The sequence below is a fragment of the Scylla paramamosain genome, chromosome 5 (genome assembly GCF_035594125.1).
Source record: "Scylla paramamosain isolate STU-SP2022 chromosome 5, ASM3559412v1, whole genome shotgun sequence".
In the NCBI taxonomy this organism is placed as follows: domain Eukaryota; kingdom Metazoa; phylum Arthropoda; class Malacostraca; order Decapoda; family Portunidae; genus Scylla; species Scylla paramamosain.
Window position 1 is genome coordinate 36,161,221 of NC_087155.1, and position 19,553 is coordinate 36,180,773.

The following is a 19,553-nucleotide window of genomic DNA, read 5'->3' on the forward strand; positions in this document are numbered from 1 at the left end:
TCTTCACTCATTCTCGTCTCTCTCTCTCTCTCTCTCTCTCTCTCTCTCTCTCTCTCTCTCTCTCTCTCTCTCTCTCTCTCTCTCTCTCTCTCTCCCCAGTAGGATGCGTGAGGACTTGTACTAAATGTTAATGAAGGGTCGACTGGCATGTTGCTGGGGTCTGGCGGCCTTCACCAGTGTCACTCCCCAGCTCACCCCTGCACCTTGTACTCCCCGCAGTGCCAACCCGGCGGCTCTACTGGCATCTTCCCTTAATGGCCCCGGGAAGGAGTGCCACGCTGCTCGCCCTCGTGTTTACTCGTATTTACAAATCTGTTTGTTCGCTTTCTCCATTCAGGTCAGAAAGAAAAAAAAATGGTTTCTCTTAAAACCTTTCCCCCCGTCTTTTTTCCTCCCTTCCCTTGTCCTTTCCTAGTTAACCCCTCATCAGGATTACCTCCATTTATCCCTTCGTTAGTAATTTTTTTCTTAGTTATTCGTTTGCATGCTTACTTTCTTCATACCTTATTTTCTTTGTCAGTCCTTTGTTACTATCTTTTCTTATTCGTAATCGTCTTCCAGATTACTTTTTATTCTCATGTTCCTCACTTTATAGTTTTTTTCTCCTTTCGTCACTTGTTTTATTCCTATTCGCTATCCATTCCAATTTTTCTTATGCATGATCCTCGGTTTTATTTGTCGCCCTTCTATCACTTTATGATTCTTATTCCCCTTCCCTTTTTTTTTTTTCATTTCTCTCCCTCAGATCAGACATCTAACTTTCAACACTATCATCTCATCCATTTTCCCTCCTCACTTTCCTCCCTCCCTTTCTCGCACTTTATATGCAGTCCCCATGCAGCCAAACACAAACAGCCCTCCATCTACAACTCTTTCTCCCTTGTTTGATTCACTCCCATAGCGTCTCCCTTCCCTCCTTCCCTTCCCTTCCCTTGCCGACTCGCCCACCTATTATGGTTCCCACCGCCATCCCCCCGTCATTCCTAAATAGCGGACGGGCGGCTTAACTTGATACACGACGCCAAAAAACAGAAGATGCAGTGGTGGCGGGGAATGCAAAAACCGGAGGGAAAATGGGTACTTGGTGGTGCCGGAAGAGGTAATGCTAATGAAGCCAGCTCTGGAAACAACGCCCCTTCTGAGAGAGAGAGAGAGAGAGAGAGAGAGAGAGAGAGAGAGAGAGAGAGAGAGAGAGAGAGAGAGAGAGAGAGAGAGAGAGGCAGGGAGGGTGGAGGGTTGATGAAGAAAGGAGGGAAGGAAAGATATGGGAAGGGGTGGGAAGGAAAGGATAGGGAGAAAGGGAGAAAAGATAATGAGAGAGAGAGAGAGAGAGAGAGAGAGAGAGAGAGAGAGAGAGAGAGAGAGAGAGAGAGAGAGAGAGAGAGAGACGAAAGACTAACTTGACTTATGAAACACGATCCGACACCAAAAGCCTTACTTTACGAATTAAGTCGCTAATATTTGTTAAAACAGTTGTTACCACAACCCGTCTTGTACCTCACACACACACACACACACACACACACACACACACAGCAACAAAACACCACCAACAAAAACACTCCAATTAGCTTCCTTGGCAACTACCCTGGTTTGCTGGTCCCGAAGCTAACCTACCTACGTACTCCATCTCTGGTTCAAATCCCTGGCAGTAGATAGACACAGACAAAGAGATAAATAAATAGACAGATAGATGGACAAATTTGAGTGATATCTATTCCTTCCTTTGGATATTTAATAAAGGTTACTTCCATGGTAATTAACATAAAGAGCTTTAACAAGTATAAAGGAGAGGGAGGGAGGGAATGAAGGAGAGTGGGAAGGTTTGGAAGGTGTGTGGGATAAGGTGGGTGAGGACTGAGGAGGAGTCACAAGTCAAGAATAACAAACAACACTCCCTTTCCACAGTGTTATGCGTCTCGTTCTCTCAGTGCTAAGTGTTCTGATGTCTTTTGAATCTACCAGCAGTCGTGTTTTATAAGGAGACCGTCAGCGGATCGAGTGGGACTTAGCACTGAGGGAAAATATCAAAAACAGCGATAGTGAATGGGAATGTTACTCGATTCCTATTCATGATTATACATTTCTGGGTCGAGGCCAACTGATGAATGACGGAGAACATTAAACGCAGCGATAGTGAGTGGGAAGGTTGCTCGATTCTTATTCATTATACACTTCTCTAGTCACCGAGGAGGAAAGGAAGAGAGGGGAAATAAGAAAAAGGTCATAACTATACATTTCTTCAGTCACGGAGGAAGGAAGGAGGGAGGGAAATAATAAAAGAGTGCATCTCGCCCCAGTGCCAAGACTCGAGACTCAGACTCAGGTAGCTGCCGTGTGTGGGTTGCGACGTATTTTTTGCCGCTAACATTATCCCTTCTCTCTCTCTCTCTCTCTCTCTCTCTCTCTCTCTCTCTCTCTCTCTCTCTAGGCACACGCATCATCTCCCCATCCTCCTCTTCCTGTATTTCCTCCTCCTCCTCCTCCTCCTCCTCATCTACATATATTCAGTCATATATATATATATATATATATATATATATATATATATATATATATATATATATATATATATATATATATATATATATATATATATATATATATATATATATATATATATATATATATATTCCTCACCTCAGTAGTAGTCAGTTCTGTCAGTTAAAGCCTTGTCTCACTGACACACGCAAACACACATACCCATAAAAATAATAATAAATAATATCTAAAAATACCCATCCTTTTGTTTTCTAAGTTCCATTTTTAAACTTTCTAGAGATCTTTAAACTTCTCCTGTTCTCCCTTATCCCTCCCCCTCTCTCCCAGTGAGAGCAGGTGGGTGGGTGGGTCAGTCAGCGTGGCCGTGGTCTTCTCGCGTTGCTTTGCCCAACAAGTTTGACGAAAAGTAAACCGATTAGTCAGAAAGGCGACACCGGTGGGAGTGGAGGCAGTAACTCACCAGCCAGCCTGCGTCTTAGGGGATCCACTTCTTGCTCTATTTTAACTGTTTCCGGATCTTCATGGCTGCTGACAAGGAGCTGAGGGCCGTGTAAGGTCTACAAATACTCTACAGACTTTTTAGTGCGTTCTTGGTGTATTGTTTTGCTTTTCCTCGCGTCTCATTACTTTGTGCTTGCTTGGTATACTGTTCGTCATCCATGTTGTTTCTTTATACTGCTAAGTGCGTTCTTGGTGTACTGTTTTTGTCTTTCCTGTCGTCTCATTACCCTGACAAGAAGGTGAGGGTCATCCCAGGGTCTTCATACTGGTTAAAAAGTTTTTTTGATTTATGGTGTTGTCTTGTTTGACATTTCATTACCCTGACAGCTACTATACATAGGATCGTATTTTAAACATTCTAGCATCCTGCTTTGACTATTTTTAACAGGATTTGTAGCGCAAATTGTCAGGGTCTTCAAGAGTGTTTCCATGGTTTAACGTGTATTCTGTATAATCAACTGGGGAAAAAAATAACTACTGATTATATAGGTTTTTATACAAGGTTTTTGAGAATAGTTTTTAAGAGAGAAATGTTTACGAATACAGTTCATAAGTTTTCAGAGTTTTCAAGGCTGCCTAAACGATTCTATTGATAGTTTACCAAAAAGCATGAAGAACCGACTAATCATTTACGAAGACTGAATATAGTTCTTATGAGATTTTCAGGAGTGGTTTTATGATTCTAGTAATAGTTTAACGAAAAAAAAAACGCTTATGAAAAATCGACTAATCACTTATATGGCCATGGAAATTGTTCTTATGAGGGAAACGTCTGCTAATGGTCCATAAAAGCGAGGCACTCAAGCACCCAGAAGCAGCTTTGATAACCCCGCCGCCCCGCTGCTCACTAGACGCCCCGCCCCGCCCGCGTCCAAGAAACAAACAAACTCCATCTGAATGTCCTTGTGGGCGAGTGGGGAGCGTTGGCTGGCCTTGTGTCTCCCTGGCACCTCCGCCAAGTGTCTGCCGTGACCTGCTGCACCAGTCCATCACACACCGCTGCCACACCACCACCGCCACCTGCATTACCATCACCACCGCCACAGCCACTGTCACAACCACAACAGCACCACTACTACTACCTCCATTGCCATTCTTGTACGCTTGTGTCACCACCATTACCTGCACCAACACACCGAAACACCATTGCTGCACCATCTCCATCATCACTACGCCCGAGCATGGTCACTACATCATCTTTACCATCAGCAACACCTGTACCACCATCCTGGAACACAATCTTTGTCTGACTGTCACCATCATCAACACTACCACAAGCATCACCGCGCAGGAACCATCATCTGCTGCATCAGACATTTAGCTTCTCACCCTACACCACCACCACTATCACCATCACCACCTGCCTCACTAATAACTAACACCATTAAGCATATTTTCCCCACCTCCCCGGCCCAGCTCACCTCCAGCATCCATCACGCTTATAGAGGGGGCGGCGAAGGTAAGAAGGGGAGGGCCGGGGCTCAAGGCACACGCAATGCTATATATAAACACGTGTCACGGTTCTGGAGGACGGGACGGGGCGGAATGAGCCACGAATGCATGTCACGGCTTCCTCTCTGCACCTTCGTCAGTACTGTGCACACAAACGCAGACACACATAGGGAAACACAGACACAAACACTCATCCAAATGCCTTTAACACTACTCCAGTAACCGCTTTGGGGGAATAAATCACGTATGTATGTCTCTGCCTTCCTCTGTCAGCACCACACACACGCTCACACACAGATTGACAGATATTTACCGACCACAGGATATCATTTACAACTTAACACCGTAATACAAAGAAAACAACAATAAAACTGTGGTAACCAAGATATATTTACTGTACACATAAAAAAACATTACGTAATCACTATACTTTCTTAAATCACTTGTTGACTACATTTATTTACAACAGTCAGCAAGTAAAAATAATAGAGACACGCACACAACTTCTTAACACAACTCCACCAACGGCTTTGAGGGAGAAGCGTGCAGCTTGCTCGTAAATTGCTACACTTATATATGCACACCTGAACACCATTACGACCACGCAGGTGTGTGCTATGCTGGGCTGAGAGGGAGAGAGGATTACGGGGCGCTACGACAACACCCTCCTCACACCTGTAGCGTCTTCACGGAGGGATTAGCAGGAGGTTCAGGTGCCGGAATTAGGGTCATGGTAGCTCGTGTTTGGGGCTCAAGAGCACGAAGCCTCCTCAGTCACACTTCGCCCTACTTTATTTACGAGAGACACCCCCAGAGCCATATACTTCCCAAACACTGCCTTCCTCGTTCGCACTTACCGCTTCCCAGACACTCTCCCCCTCGTCCTCACCACTATTGCGTTCTTATTCCTGCTGTAACCCATCCATACTATTCTGTTTGTACAAGGACTCTTTACTATCACCACTACCCACTACCCCTGTATACACTGTTCACATTTACCGCTTCCCAAACGCTGCCTCCCTCACTGCAACCAATACCGTTTCCTTATCCCTACCCATCTACACTACAACTGTTTTTACAACGACTTCACTATCGCCACTACCCTTCTATACACTATTAAATTCATTACAATCACTAACCTTTCCAGCTCACTTCCATTGTTCATATCAATACTGAACACAGCATCTATTTATTTTTTCTGATACTTTTTTTTTATAAAGAAAAGACAAAGATGATCTCCCGTTCTCTCCAGACACCACAGAACACAGCACATATTACTTTATCTTTCACTGCTAGCATCGAGGAGGTTTAATGCTACATAAATCTTCCCATAATCACCTACAACTGTTTTAGACACGTGTACTGCAATACATCAGTTACGTAACTTACGAGGACAAAATTAGCTTCCCATTATCTTACACTACTACTACGAGAGAGCACAACATAAATTTCATTTTTCACTGCATCATCAATTTTCCCATACACACCTAAAACAGTTTTACACATGCACTAATTTTTTTTATTTGTTTTGTGGCTGAGAAAAGACACAACACCACAGGAAAACACAACATAAACTTAATCTTTCACTGCTACAATTTTTTTTTTACATACACACCTCCATAAATGTACTACAGTATCTTAAGTAATTCTGATCATAAATAAAAAAATTAACTTCCCATGCTCCTTTTTTTTCTGTATCCTTGCAAACCATTTCCTTTACAAAGCTCTCAATGCTAACGAGAGACAAACATAGCAGTGAAGGCCCTAAACAGATGCTCTTCCCCTTCAGCGTCTCTGCCAGACACTCTCTATCATCCCTGCATTAACACTGACTGCTATGACTACGCAAGCTTGATAAAACAGTCTGGTGCAGCAAGTGTAGAGCATTTCGAAACACACCACTGGCAGGGAAATGAGTGATCGAGTATTTCAAACATTTTAGTGGCGAGTTTCAAGACGCTTATTTATATAATCATTATGGCTCTACTCTTCTGGGACTAGCAGACAGCCAGTGCTCTTACATAAAAAAAGATCTTATTTCTCTCATTCCCCTCCCCCCGCCCCTCCCCGTAAAGTTATCAAAAGTTAACTCAGATGAAGTGACGTGTATCATATGTTACTTCGTCATCGTCCCTCCGCAGTGACCTCAAGTACCATGACTGTCTACCCCCGTCGGAGACTTCTCAGGTCATCGTTAGGTATGGATATGGGTATGCAGTGAAAAAAATATAAATATGCCCGTTATTATAAGAAGGGGAAGTAATGGGAGTGTTATGAATAAGAAGAGAGAGACTGATAGACGGATGATTGAGGGGAAAGGGGAGAAAGAGAGCGAGAGAGCTTCCTTGTCAGATAAGGAGGAAAAGCAAAGGAGGTAATAGGGATATGGGTAGTAAAAGTATGAGAAACGGATACAAACGATCGAGGGGGAAGGGACACAGAGAAAAATAAAAATAGATAAAAGTTTCGTTGGGTATGAGAAGGATAACGTCTCTTGGCTGTCAATGCAGAGAGAGAGAGAGAGAGAGAGAGAGAGAGAGAGAGAGAGAGAGAGAGAGAGAGAGAGAGAGAGAGAGAGAGAGAGAGAGAGAGAGAGAGAGAGAGAGAGACTGACAAAAAATACACCAAAATTTTACGAGACATGAGCATAATAACCGTACATCTCTCTCTCTCTCTCTCTCTCTCTCTCTCTCTCTCTCTCTCTCTCTCTCTCTCTCTCTCTCTCTCTCTCTCTCTCTAGCTGCAGTGGAAATAACTGGCTTCCAAGGTTGTTTCCAAGATAACAGTGATAGAAACTAAGATCCCACACCAAGAACAAGAACAACAACAATCAAACACTCGTGAGAACCCTACTAATCTTCTCCGTGGCCTTTGAAACTTGTCCTGATGAGCATTTGATAAAGAACCAGAACCTTATACATTTCGCTGGCTAATAATTCCAAACCGATTATATAATTGCATTCGTGAACAGAGACTGAGGTCGTGAAGAGACCAGTAAGGAGAGATAATAAACAAATCCTCATATTCTCAGTGTCTTATGACTTACCGAAGAAAAGAAGCCTATACATTTCAATGGGGATATTACACAGCCATTATGGAGTTGTAGTCGTGAATGGAGGCTGAATATATGAAGGGACGAGTAATAGGAGTCATAATCAACTCATCGTCAGTAAGATACCCAAGACAAGGCACGGGAATGGGTAAGGACGTGAGCTATTCGTCTCCCTTTGGGCTCCCTTTGTTTACCCCCGTCGTGAGGAGTCGAGGCGTGGGGCGGGCTAAGGAGGGCTCGGGGAGATAAGATCAAATCCCTTCCTTTCGGCAGGGCACTCTTATTATCCTACTCTCATTGGTGGCGGGGATCCTAATGCGACGAGAAAAGTCTGAGTGATCGTGTCCACTTGTCCTCATGTGCTTCCAGAGAATCTCGTTTTCTGTGTCCTTTTCCGTTTCTCGTTTGTTACTTTATTTTTTTCGTTGGTTTTCGTGGATTTTAAAGTGGGTTTATTTATTTGTGTATTTATATAGAATCTGCCTCATCTTTATCTCCTTTCTTTCTGTCTTTCTTTTTCTTTATTCCTTCCTTTCTCCCTCTCCTCCTCCTCCTCCTCCTCTTTTTCTTCTTCTTCCCCTGTTAATTTGTCGTGACTCTTAGATTTTATGTGACTTTTAGTGGCGAACAACACACACACACACACACACACACACACACACACACACACAAGGAAAGAAAAGGCAAGGGGGATCAGAAAGAAGCATGTGACAGCCGTGAACAAGAAGACGAGACGGGGGAAGCTGCGAGTCACAACTATGACCCTCTTGTTTTCCTCCTCCTCCTCCTCCTCCTCCTCCTCCAACTCCTCCGTCTTCTGCACCCTCCTCGCTACCCTCGCTTCTTGTCACGACAGCCTCTCGCGCCCGTCTCTCCCGCTGTCACTTGCACCCTTGGCCTCTGCGTGACGGGGCGGCGACAGGCCAGGAAAAATAACCCTCCCGCCAGACTCATTTTCAGTGACTAGCGAACACGGACGCCCCACAATGAAGCTAAACTCGCAAACAACGTCCTTCTCTTGACTCCCCGTGAAGAGATAAGGCGTCTCCTGCAGGTCCCTTGGTCTTCCTCGGTCTCCCTTGTGACTGTATTCTGAAACGCTCCGCTCTCTCATCACGACTAGTTTTCAAAGGCCGCAGAGTTGATTAACCGGGTTCTCGAGAGTATTTCTCCAGTTGATAATGTGGAAATCTTATTACTCTGCCACTAGAACCCTAAATAGAACCTTATAACCCCGTGTATCTTCAACTAGAGGTTTGGTGGTAGTTCTTGGTCTCATCCACCTCCTCATGTGTTCCCTGGTCACTGTTTATCATCCTGTTTCTCGTCTCGTGTTCTGATCTCCCCTGTACATACAGTCAGTCCGCCACACACAGACACGCTCCTCGACTGTGTGCTTTGAGACTCGTATTTTGAAACGCTTTGTTCTTTATCATGGGCGTTTTTTAATACCACTGTGATAGTTAGCTGGGTTCTCATGGATTTTTTTTTTTTTTTTTATTAATGATGCGGAATCTTGGTTAAACTATCACCAGTACCACGAAAACACGCTTGAAAGTACTAATACCTTCCACTACATCCTGGTGAAATCAGTCTTTCCACTACAACTTCCTATATTCTGTCAAAATCAGTAGAAATAAAGACACCGAAGCGTTTCAGAATACAGTTATGAAACTAAGACGGAAATGCGAAACACAGCGAGAGAGAGAGAGAGAGAGAGAGAGAGAGAGAGAGAGAGAGAGAGAGAGAGAGAGAGAGAGAGAGAGAGAGAGAGAGAGAGAGAGAGAGGGGTTAAACTAAGATTGTAACACAAGGATCGTAACACAAAGAAGTATAGCCTCGAATAATGTAATAAATAAGAATACAAAAAAAAGAAAATGAGAACACAAAACGTTTCAAAATACAGTCATGAAACAAAAAGGAAATAAGATACAGAGCTAGAGACCGATTAAGATGAGATCGTAACGGAAGGGAGTACAGTCTCGAATGATGTATCGGGTCGGAATATAAAAAAGAGTTAAGTGTAGAGGAGGATGAAATATTACAGGAGAGTTAAGATAAGGGAGCAAGAAATAAAGACGGTGTAGGCGGAGTGTAAATATCAGAGGATGGGTTACCTGCGTGGCGGGAGAGGCGGCGGTGATAAATCAGGTGTGGTTTGTCAAGGGAGCCATGATCAAAGGGCGGAGCTCGCTACTTAGAGACAAAAAAAGAGGTAGGGAAGAAAACAGATGAGGAATAGACGGGGAAGGAAAACAGAACCATAAGTAAAATGTAATCATATACAAAGGAACGTAAAAATAGAGATAAAAAAAAAAGGAGAGAAGAAAAGAAACAACTAGAGAAAGGAGCTTGGAATTAGATATATAATAAAAAATAAAAAATGGAGAAAAAAATAACTTCAGGAACAAGACCTTGCAGATTAAGAAAGTAAAACAAACAGAAGAAGGAAAGAGCCATGACTGATACCGGAAGTTTAATTAAATCATGAAAATAAATTAATAAAGGAAATGGGACAGGAAAAGGAAAGCATAATCAAAAAGGAACTCGATAGTAAAATAATAATAATAATAATAATAATAATAATAATAATAATAATAATAATAATAATAATAATAACAATAATAATAGTAATAATAATAATGATAAATAAATAAATAAATAAATAAAAGGGATATCTGAGACCCGTTTTCTCTGAAGATATTCTGTCACACACGAACTTTTTAAAAGACTTCACATAAATGCGCTCAGTCATCAGGTTTAATAAGTTCAATAACCCATGAGAGGAGTTTGAGCTTTTTCTCACACGACAAAAACACGTTTCACTCTAAACTTCAAACATTTTCTAAATTTTTGTATTATTTTCCTATGTCTCTATTATTTCCTACACCTGTTTATTATTTTCCTAAACATCATTATTTTCTTGAACATCTTCATTATTTTTCTACATCTCTTTATTTTTTCCTAAACACTTTTTTTTTACCAAAACACCATTATTTTCTTAAACTCCCATTATTTTCTAATCTTTATCATTTTCTAAATCTTGACATTATTTCCTTAATCTCTGTTAATTCTGTATCTCCATTATTTTCCTAAACTTCTATCATTTTCATTTTTTTTTTTTCAAAGCTCTACATTATTTCCTTACCTATGTTACTTTCTATATCTCTATTATTTTCAAAATCTTTATGATTTTCTAAACTTCTGGTTATTTTCTAGACCGAAGATCAAACTGTGAAGAAAATATTTTGTTTGCTATCCTGAAAAAAATAAATAGATGAAATGCTACGAATAGACCTACAATTAACGTCATTTCTTAATAGCAATCATCTTAACATATTACTCGTCACCTTGAAAAAGTAATGATTTTGGCTCAATTCAAACCACGCTTTTGGAATGGAATTTAACTCTAGTAAGAACTCAGGTAATGGGGACGGTCATGGCGTGTGTGTTTGCGTGTCACCATAACATGAATGCGTGCGTGCGTCAAACGTCACATTACGCAAGACAGTTAAACCACTTAGTTCCGTGACAACCTAAGTGACGGATAGGGACAGGAGCAGTGACGTCGTGAGGAATACTTTAATTAGTGCTGGGAATGCGGGAGAGTGGGAGGGTGACGGGTAAGGGAGGGTGAGGGTGGGGGAGGAAATGACTAGTGGTGATGGATGGTGCGTGGGTGAGGGCGGCGAAGGTAAGGGCGGGGCGGGACATGAGTGATAACAGGAAGGTGACGGTATGTCCTCTAAGTGACTTGATAACCAGGCAACTTTCACTAGTTTCTCTCTCTCTCTCTCTCTCTCTCTCTCTCTCTCTCTCTCTCTCTCTCTCTCTCTCTCTCGTGTGTGTGTTCAAATTTGTGGCCTTGTCTTTCTAATTTCTCTTCCTTTTTTAATTAGCTCCTTTTATTAAACTTTTTTAGTTTTTTTTTTTTTTCCTGACTCTTCAAATTCTTCTTCTGCTTCTCGTTCATTTTACGTACGTGCATTTCTTTATTTACAGACTTCTACAAAACCTGACATCCTCTTTTGCTTTTTCCTTCCTCATCTTATTCTTATTATTATTCCTTTCTTATCTTCTCATTTTCTTCTTCTCATTTCTCCTCTTCTTCTCCCCTTCCGTATCTTCCCTATATGCTTTGAAATTATTTTTTTTCTTCCTGTCTCCTTTTATTTTTTTTTCTCGTATTTACTTTTTATCTACCAAGCTGTTTATATCTTCGAACAAAGAATAATATTAATTTTTTTTTTATTTGGTCTTCCTCCTCTCCTCCTCCTCTTCCTCCTTCTCCTTATCTCCTCCATTAGCTTTCTGTCATCTTCCCCCAAGGCACAACTATCACCAGAATCTCTCCTACACCTACTTAGAGCCGCTCTCTCTCTCTCTCTCTCTCTCTCTCTCTCTCTCTCTCTCTCTCTCTCTCTCTCTCTCTCTCTCTCATTCCTTCCTTCATTTCTTTTCATTACCTATTCCTTCATTTTCTCTCATTACCTCAAGCACTCTCCAGTGTCTTTCATCAACACCCTTTGCATCAACAAAGGCTATTTTTGCTGTTCCACGCTATAAACCCTGTTATTTATTTATAAAAGTCACGTCTCACTTCATAATTATTCCCAGCGAGATTCATTATTTATTCCGCTGCGCATGCCCTCAAGTGTCTGTCCTCTCGAGTTTGTTTTCTCCGCTCTTGAAAAGTGTTCCTTCCTCTCGAGAATATCACCCTTTCGTCCTGGCTGTTTTGATATTGCATTCCCGTTGCAGTCATTCATTTCCCTCCTTCCTTCTCCACGTCAAAACACACAGGGCAGAGAGAGAGAGAGAGAGAGAGAGAGAGAGAGAGAGAGAGAGAGAGAGAGAGAGAGAGAGAGAGAGAGAGAGAGAGAGAGAGAGAGAGAGAGGTTTGCCCAGATTATATTATTCAGTTCATGTTTCTAGTGTTTCTTGCTTCAATGGTAAGCTCACATTTAGTAGTAATAGTAGTAGTAGAAGTAGTAACAGTAGCAGCACTATCATTATTATTACTATTACATATTATACGACAAATTAAACAACACATCTTATCACAAATAACCTTTTTAGAGCCAACAAATTAACTCCCGTTTCGTTACTCCTTTGTGTTCTTTATGCGCGAGTGAGCGAGATGGAAACGCGGCTATGCAATCCTCTGAGGACGTCTGGTAGGCTTGCACAGTCTTTAAAAGGCGTTTGTGGGTGAGGCAGGACTATAAGCACTGCCCTTCCTCCTCCTCTCTTTCTCAACCACTCGTGCCTCTCCTGACCTGTTCACTCCGGCCTTGGCTTCCTAGTCCTGCACTCTTCCTTTCAATTCCTGCACCTCTTGGCGTCTTTTGTCCTCCTATTGTTCTCTTTTCTTTGCATTCTGTTTTTTTTTTTCTATAAATTGTTACATTTTTTCTTGTATTCTATTTTCATTGTTCTTATTTTCTTTGTATCGTATTCCCTTCATTCTGTTTTCTTTCACGTTATATTCCCATCATCATGTTTTCCTTACAGTGTACTTGTATTCCTTTACATTCGATCGCCCCTATGCGCTACCACGCCCTTTTTTCTTACATTCCATTATCAACATCCCCTTTTCTTTACATCTTCTCTTCCTGTAAACTTTTACGCCTTACATTCTATTACGTAATGTATAAATGTCTTACGAGTGACCTTCGTACCTTTTTCGCGTCTTACATCGACTGATCCTAACAGGTTTTCGTGCACGTTATTGTGGTCTTCAGTGATGCTTTTAAGATGATTTAACAAGGTTTCTATACTCTCGGTTTGAAAAATACCTATGAAAACCCGACTAATCATCTGCGTCACCTTTAAAAATAGTTTTAATGAGAGTATAAAAAGTTAAAGAATACGAATCTGTCACCACCTATAATTCCTGTCCATACATACGTCTAATCTTCACTATTCTTCAGCCAAGGCAGCATCCTCACTCCTCCACAGGTCCTCTCTGCGTCTCAAGGAAAAGTCAGTTCACTAACACAACAAATAGGCCCCGCACCCTTAAAATAACTCTCTCTCTCACGTCTCTCATCCTCCTCCCCTTCCTTCCTTCCTTCCTTCCTCCTTCCTTCCTTCCTTCTCTCCTTCCCTGCTTCGTCCTTTTCCGGGATTGTCTTTGTTGTTGTTGTTGTTGTTGTTGTTGTTGTTGTTGCTGTTGTTGTTCTTACTGGTCTGAAAAGCCACTAACCGAATTTTATTTTTTTTTCTTGTGTGTGTGTAACAAGTCGTAGTATCAATAGTAGTAGTAATAAAACCATAAACAACTAAAATAACATCAAATCAAACCAACATCAACACCACAACATCATCGCAACAAAACAACACAAAACTGTAATAAAAAAATATTTACAACCATCTTTACACACACACACACACACACACACACACACAGTTTCCCGAGTAGCAGCAGAGCCACCAGTATTCGTGAGGCGCCGGTGACGAAACCCAGTCGCCGCTCGCTAACCTGCGCCGTCACAATATTTTGACACGCAACGTTGACAGTGGTGTGAGTGGAGAGGCTGGAGAAGAACGAGGAGGGAGAAGAACGAGGAAGAGGAGAGGGAACTTAAGGAGGATCAAGTATTTAACCCCTGTCAGCTTCTTTCTCCACATTTCACTTCTCAACAGTAATGCACCAGCTTCCTTATCACCACCATTATCACCACCGTCATCACCACCATCACTATACACGATGACCAGCCTAACCCAGCAACATTCAACCACCCCTTCCTCCTTCTCCTCCTCCTCCTCCTCCTCCTCCTCCTCCTCCTCTTCCCGCTCCTACAGTTCATCCTCCTATCACCACAACCACCACCACCATCATCATCATCATCATCATCCCGACTCTCAAGTTTACGTAGGACAAACGGGCACCATCACCACTTCAATCCGTGTTTTCTATAGGGAGAAGAGGTGACAGGCAGATTTCTACTCTATTATATGATTGAGACACACACACACATACACACAGACACACACACACACACACACACACACACACACACCTTTACGCCTCTTTCATAGTCGCCTTTCTTGACTTATAAATGGTGGAGAAGAAGAAGAAGAGGAAAAGAAGTAAGACGAATGGATGGAGGAGCAGCAGAAGTATGAAGAAGAGGCGTAGGAGGAAGAGAAGAATGATAAATGGTGGAGAAGAAGAAGAAGAAGAAAAGAAGTAAGACGAATGGGTGGAGGAGCAGCAGAAGTATGAAGAAGAGGCGTAGGAGGAAGAGAAGAATGATCAGAGAGGAGAGGAAGTAGGTGAATGGTAAGAGAAAGAAGGAGAGTGGAATGAAGGGAGAAGAAAGGAAGGGAAAGTAGGAGAGAGAAGAGAAGATGGAGGAGGAGGAGGAGGAGGGAGATATCAAGTGGTTAGCCAGTGAATTTATGGGACTCCACTTGATGGATGCAAAGAGAGAGAGAGAGAGAGAGAGAGAGAGAGAGAGAGAGAGAGAGAGAGAGAGAGAGAGAGAGAGAGAGAGAGAGAGAGAGAGAGAGAGAGAGAGAGAGAGTCAGACTAGCAAGGTGGAAGAGGAAGAGAGGAATGGAATAGTGGAGTGGGAAGGGAGCTGGGAAGAGGTGGAATACAGATGTGGGTGAGAATGTGCAGGGGTGAAGGGTGAAGGTGAGAGTGTTGGAGGAAGAGGAGGAGGAGGAGGAGCCAAAGGGGAAGTACTGCGTGAGGGTACGTAATGGTTAAATGGAAGAAGAAAAAACAACAACAACAACAACAACAAAGAAACGACAACTACTACACCAACAGAAAGAATGAATACGAAGAAAAAAGAAGGCAACGAAGAATACAAACAATAAACAATAAACAACAACAACAACAACAACAACAACAACAACAACAACAACAACAACAACAAACTAAAAATAAACTAAAAACCTACGAAGTGAGAATGAAAAAAAAAAACACACATCACGCCATAATCTGGATAAAAGAAATACATAAAATTGCACCTCAGAAAATAACAAGAATAATACAATAAGATAAAAAAAAAAAAGAAAGCACACGTTTAACCAAGCAATCCATCTCTGCCTCACTCATTCTTACATTTTGCCTCCCACTCATGCATCTTCATTCTTCTCTCTGCGTTTATTTCAATGGGATATGTTAGAGAGAGAGAGAGAGAGAGAGAGAGAGAGAGAGAGAGAGAGAGAGAGAGAGAGAGAGAGAGAGAGGAGAAGAGAGAGAGAGAGAGAGAGAGAGAGAGAAACAAATAGCTGTCATCGTTAAATCTGTCTGGCCTGTCATTCTCTCTTTCTCTCTCTCTCTCTCTCTCTCTCTCTCTCTCTCTCTCTCTCTCTCTCTCTCTCTCTCTCTCTCTCTCTCTCTCTCTGATCTGACCTCACTTATCTACCTCCCTCCTTCCTTCTCTGCGTCTGTATGTCCTCCCCTTTACCCTTTTCCTTTCACTTCCCTCCTCCTCCACGCTCCTCCCTCTGTCCCTCTCTCTCTCTCTCATTCTCCTTCCTGTCCCTCTCCCTTCCATCACACTCCTCCCTGTCCTCTCTCCCTATCTCCTTCCCTCACACTCTCCCATCTGTCTCAACAAATGGCGAGAATCTAAAAATGGAACCATAACCACATTTCCCCAGAAGTTTGACAGGTCACCCCACCTCTCGTGACCTGAGCCTCCTCCTCCTCCTCCTCCTCCTGAGCCTCCTCCTCCTCCTCCTCCTCCTCCTCCTCCTCCTCCTCCTCATCCTGCCTCCCTTTGTTTACTCATTCTGCGAGCCTTCTCCGCTGTCCCTTTATCACCAGTCAGTAACCCTCGCTAAGTTTCGCTCTCTCTCGCTCTCTCTCTCTCTCTCTCTCTCTCTCTCTCTCTCTCTCTCTCTCTCTCTCTCTCTCTCTCTCTCTCTCTCTCTCTCTCTCTCTCTCTCTCTCTCTCTTCCAAAGTGCACCGCCTGCCTCTCTTTGGATTAGCTTTTATCTTTAGCTTCGTCTTTTTTTTTCTTTTTCCTTTTACTTTTCTTAAATTATAACCATTATGACCCACACCACCACCTTCCCTTCACCTGCCGCAACTACCCGCACATAACATTATCACCAAGTCACCTAATCTCCTCTCTCTTACCCTTTCCCATCGTCCCTCGGCATTTAGCACCTCGACCCAGCCCAGCCTAGCAGCAGCAGACCACATTCTCCTCTCCTTGTCCCTTCGCTCCTTCGCTGCACCTTCCCACGCGCCCTCAACAGGAGCGCACTTGTCTGGCCCGTCTATACATCCAGAGGGAGGGTCGAGGGGCGGCAGTGTTTGGTCTTAACATGGGAAGGGAAGGGATATAGACGCGCACCAAGCATGAATATAGAGCTGGCACGTATTGAGAGATGGCTTTAGATTTAAGATGCCACGAGTAATGTATTCTGTCAATGTAATCTGTCTTTACTTCCTTCCTGTAGCTGTGCAAAAGTGTGGCAGCGGTGGGAATTGTAGTAGTAGTCGTAGTTGCAGTAGTAGTAGTAGTAGTAACAGCAGCAGTAGCACTAGTAGCAGTATATATATATTTTTAATGTAGAGGACACTGGCCTAGAACAACAAAAAGGAAGAAGAAAAAAAGGAATACTTAAGTGCCATTCCCTAAAGAGAGAGCCAAAAAGATTATCCGAAATCCACAATTAAAGAATAAGTAGTAGCAGTAGTAGTAGTAGTGGTGGTAGGAGCGGTTTCTTCAGGTATCTAATGAGAGACTATCGCTAGCCTTTCCTCAGGGACAATACAGCAACCCTTGGAGACCTGAGTTCCTTTCCCCCAGAGACTCGCTAATTGACCGTGACTGGGAAGTGTTTGCAGCGACCACCGTATGTGTGTGTGTGTGTGTGTGTGTGTGTGTGTGTGTGTGTGTGTCGGGACAGAGGAGGGTCGGGTTGCTGCTAAGAAAACGAGCAGACCACAGACAGGTCCTCACTTTTCTTCTTCTTCATCCTCCTCCTCCTCCTCCTCCTCCTCCTCCTCCTTCTCCTCCTCCTCCTCCTCCTCCTCCTCCTCCTCCTCCTCGTCTTCATCTTTCCCAATAGACTTTTTCAGTGTTCGAGACACCACGACAGCTGCAGCATAATTAGCACGAACTATTATTCTGAATCTGCTTCGCCTCCACACATAAATCCCTCTCATTAAGCCCATCCATCCCCCCCTCTTCCCTTAGCGCACCTGCCACCCCTCACTTTCCCAGACCCTCCCCTTGTTAATAGCAGTACATTACAACTCATTAACACTTTACATACCGCCAGTCACTAACACCACTGATAATTACTCGCCATTAGCACCATATCCTCAACACCGTCACTATCAAAACATTTACTATTCCCACAGTAACTATTACCACCACCATAAACTCGAAGCTGCTACTGTTGAAGCATTTACTACCCCCCACAATGTCTATTACTACCATACTGAAGCATATAGCAAATCCATCTACCCGTCACTGTCTGTAGGAAAGTGAAGAAAGAAAGCAAAGATGGAAGCAAGGAGCCGCCCTTACAGAACGGCAGCTTGGCGGCTCGGTGGCTCATACTTATCTGACTATACGAGCAACGCCCAGTTCTCCATGTCCTCCACGCCGCTACCTACACGCTACGTCTCCATATCCTACGCCCTGGTACAGGTGCGACCTACACTGCTATTACTACTGCAGCAGGTACTTGATGAAACGTCCCCCTCCCCACCACTTTATAAGGTAGTAGTGGTGGTGGTGGTGGTGGTGGTCTCTCGCAGGTGTTCAAGCTCCAAAATTTCAGGTTCTGGAGTTTTTTTTTTTTTATTGATTTATATAAAGGAAGGAATACTTTTTATCACATATAGCGTCTTTTTTTTCTTTTTAGGTATGGTAGTGTCTTTTTTGGTGGATTTATATAATAGACTCCTATGTGTATGGTTTCTTTTATTTTTTATTTATTTTTTTTTTTATTTTTCCATGGGCAGTTTCCAGAATCTTTTAAACATATTGACTAACATCACCCGTACTGATTTCATTTATTTATTTGTATTTATTTATTTTTTTATTTATTTATCTTATTTTTTTTTATCCCTCCAATTTATACAAGAAACGACATTCATCATTTATATTTTCTTCATACTACTAATTTCATTTTACAAATTTTTTATACGTATTACTTTTGCCTACCACCTTCTTTCTTAACTTACGACCTGATGTTTGTAATGATCTGATGGCTACGAACAACAACCTACAAGTCACTCATTTCCTATTGCTCCCTCTTCGGTCCATTTTTTTTCTATAAGCACCTGAGTATTTCCAGTATTTTCCTTCTATCTAGTACCTCCAATATGGTATGCTGTGATCTCCTAAATGCCTATGATTACAAATTACTCTATAATCTTCATGCTATATATTTTTTTTTTCCTTTCTACTTAGCATACCCTTTCTGGCTCCCTTTTTTTCTGTTATCTACGTGCTTTCTTTTCCTTTCAGGGTTTCCCCTAAGTTATGATGTGATCTTTATGACTTGGTGGTTACAAATTACTCTATATTCAGTAACTTATTATGTTTAGCATCTCTTCCTTTTTTTTTTTTCTTATTCTTTTTTTTTTCGTTTGTGAGTACTTATTTCTTTTCCTTTCTGTACCTCCCCTAACTTATGCTATGATCTTAGTGGCGCGATGAGTACAAATTACTCTATATTTTGCAGCTAAATTACTTTCTTTAACATCCCCTTCTGCCCAATTTTCTTTTTCTTTCTTCATAGTACTTGTTTCTTTCCCCTCGCAGTATTTCCTTTAAGTTACGCTGTGATCTTCTTGATGACGAAATGATTACAAATTACTCTATTTTCTACAGGTAAATAATTCTCTAACACCCCCCTTCTGTTTTTTTTTTTTTCTATGATTATACTTTTCTTTCTCATCTTTCAAAAATCTTCTTAATGACGCGATGATTACAAACAATCGGAGCATCTGGCGGTTCACTCCTCTCTTCAGCATCCCCCTTCACTCCGTTTTTTGGCGAGTCCCCTTCTAATCTGCGCTCTAGCCTTGCATTCTCACAGCTCGTCCACTTA

The 19,553-nt window shown here is 42.3% G+C and overlaps 1 protein-coding gene across 3 annotated transcripts in view; it reads right to left on the reverse strand.

The window, feature by feature from the left end:
- Positions 1 to 19,553, reverse strand: part of LOC135100902 (facilitated trehalose transporter Tret1-like) — a 57,428-nt gene that overhangs the window by 7,644 nt on the left and 30,231 nt on the right. The window contains exon 8 of one of the 3 annotated variants that reach the window (XM_064004454.1): positions 9,625 to 9,700. The exons of the other annotated variants lie outside the window; for them this stretch is intronic. The gene's annotated coding sequence lies outside the window, so the exon portion shown is untranslated. The remainder of the gene's footprint in view (positions 1 to 9,624; positions 9,701 to 19,553) is intronic. 3 annotated transcript variants of the gene reach the window in all.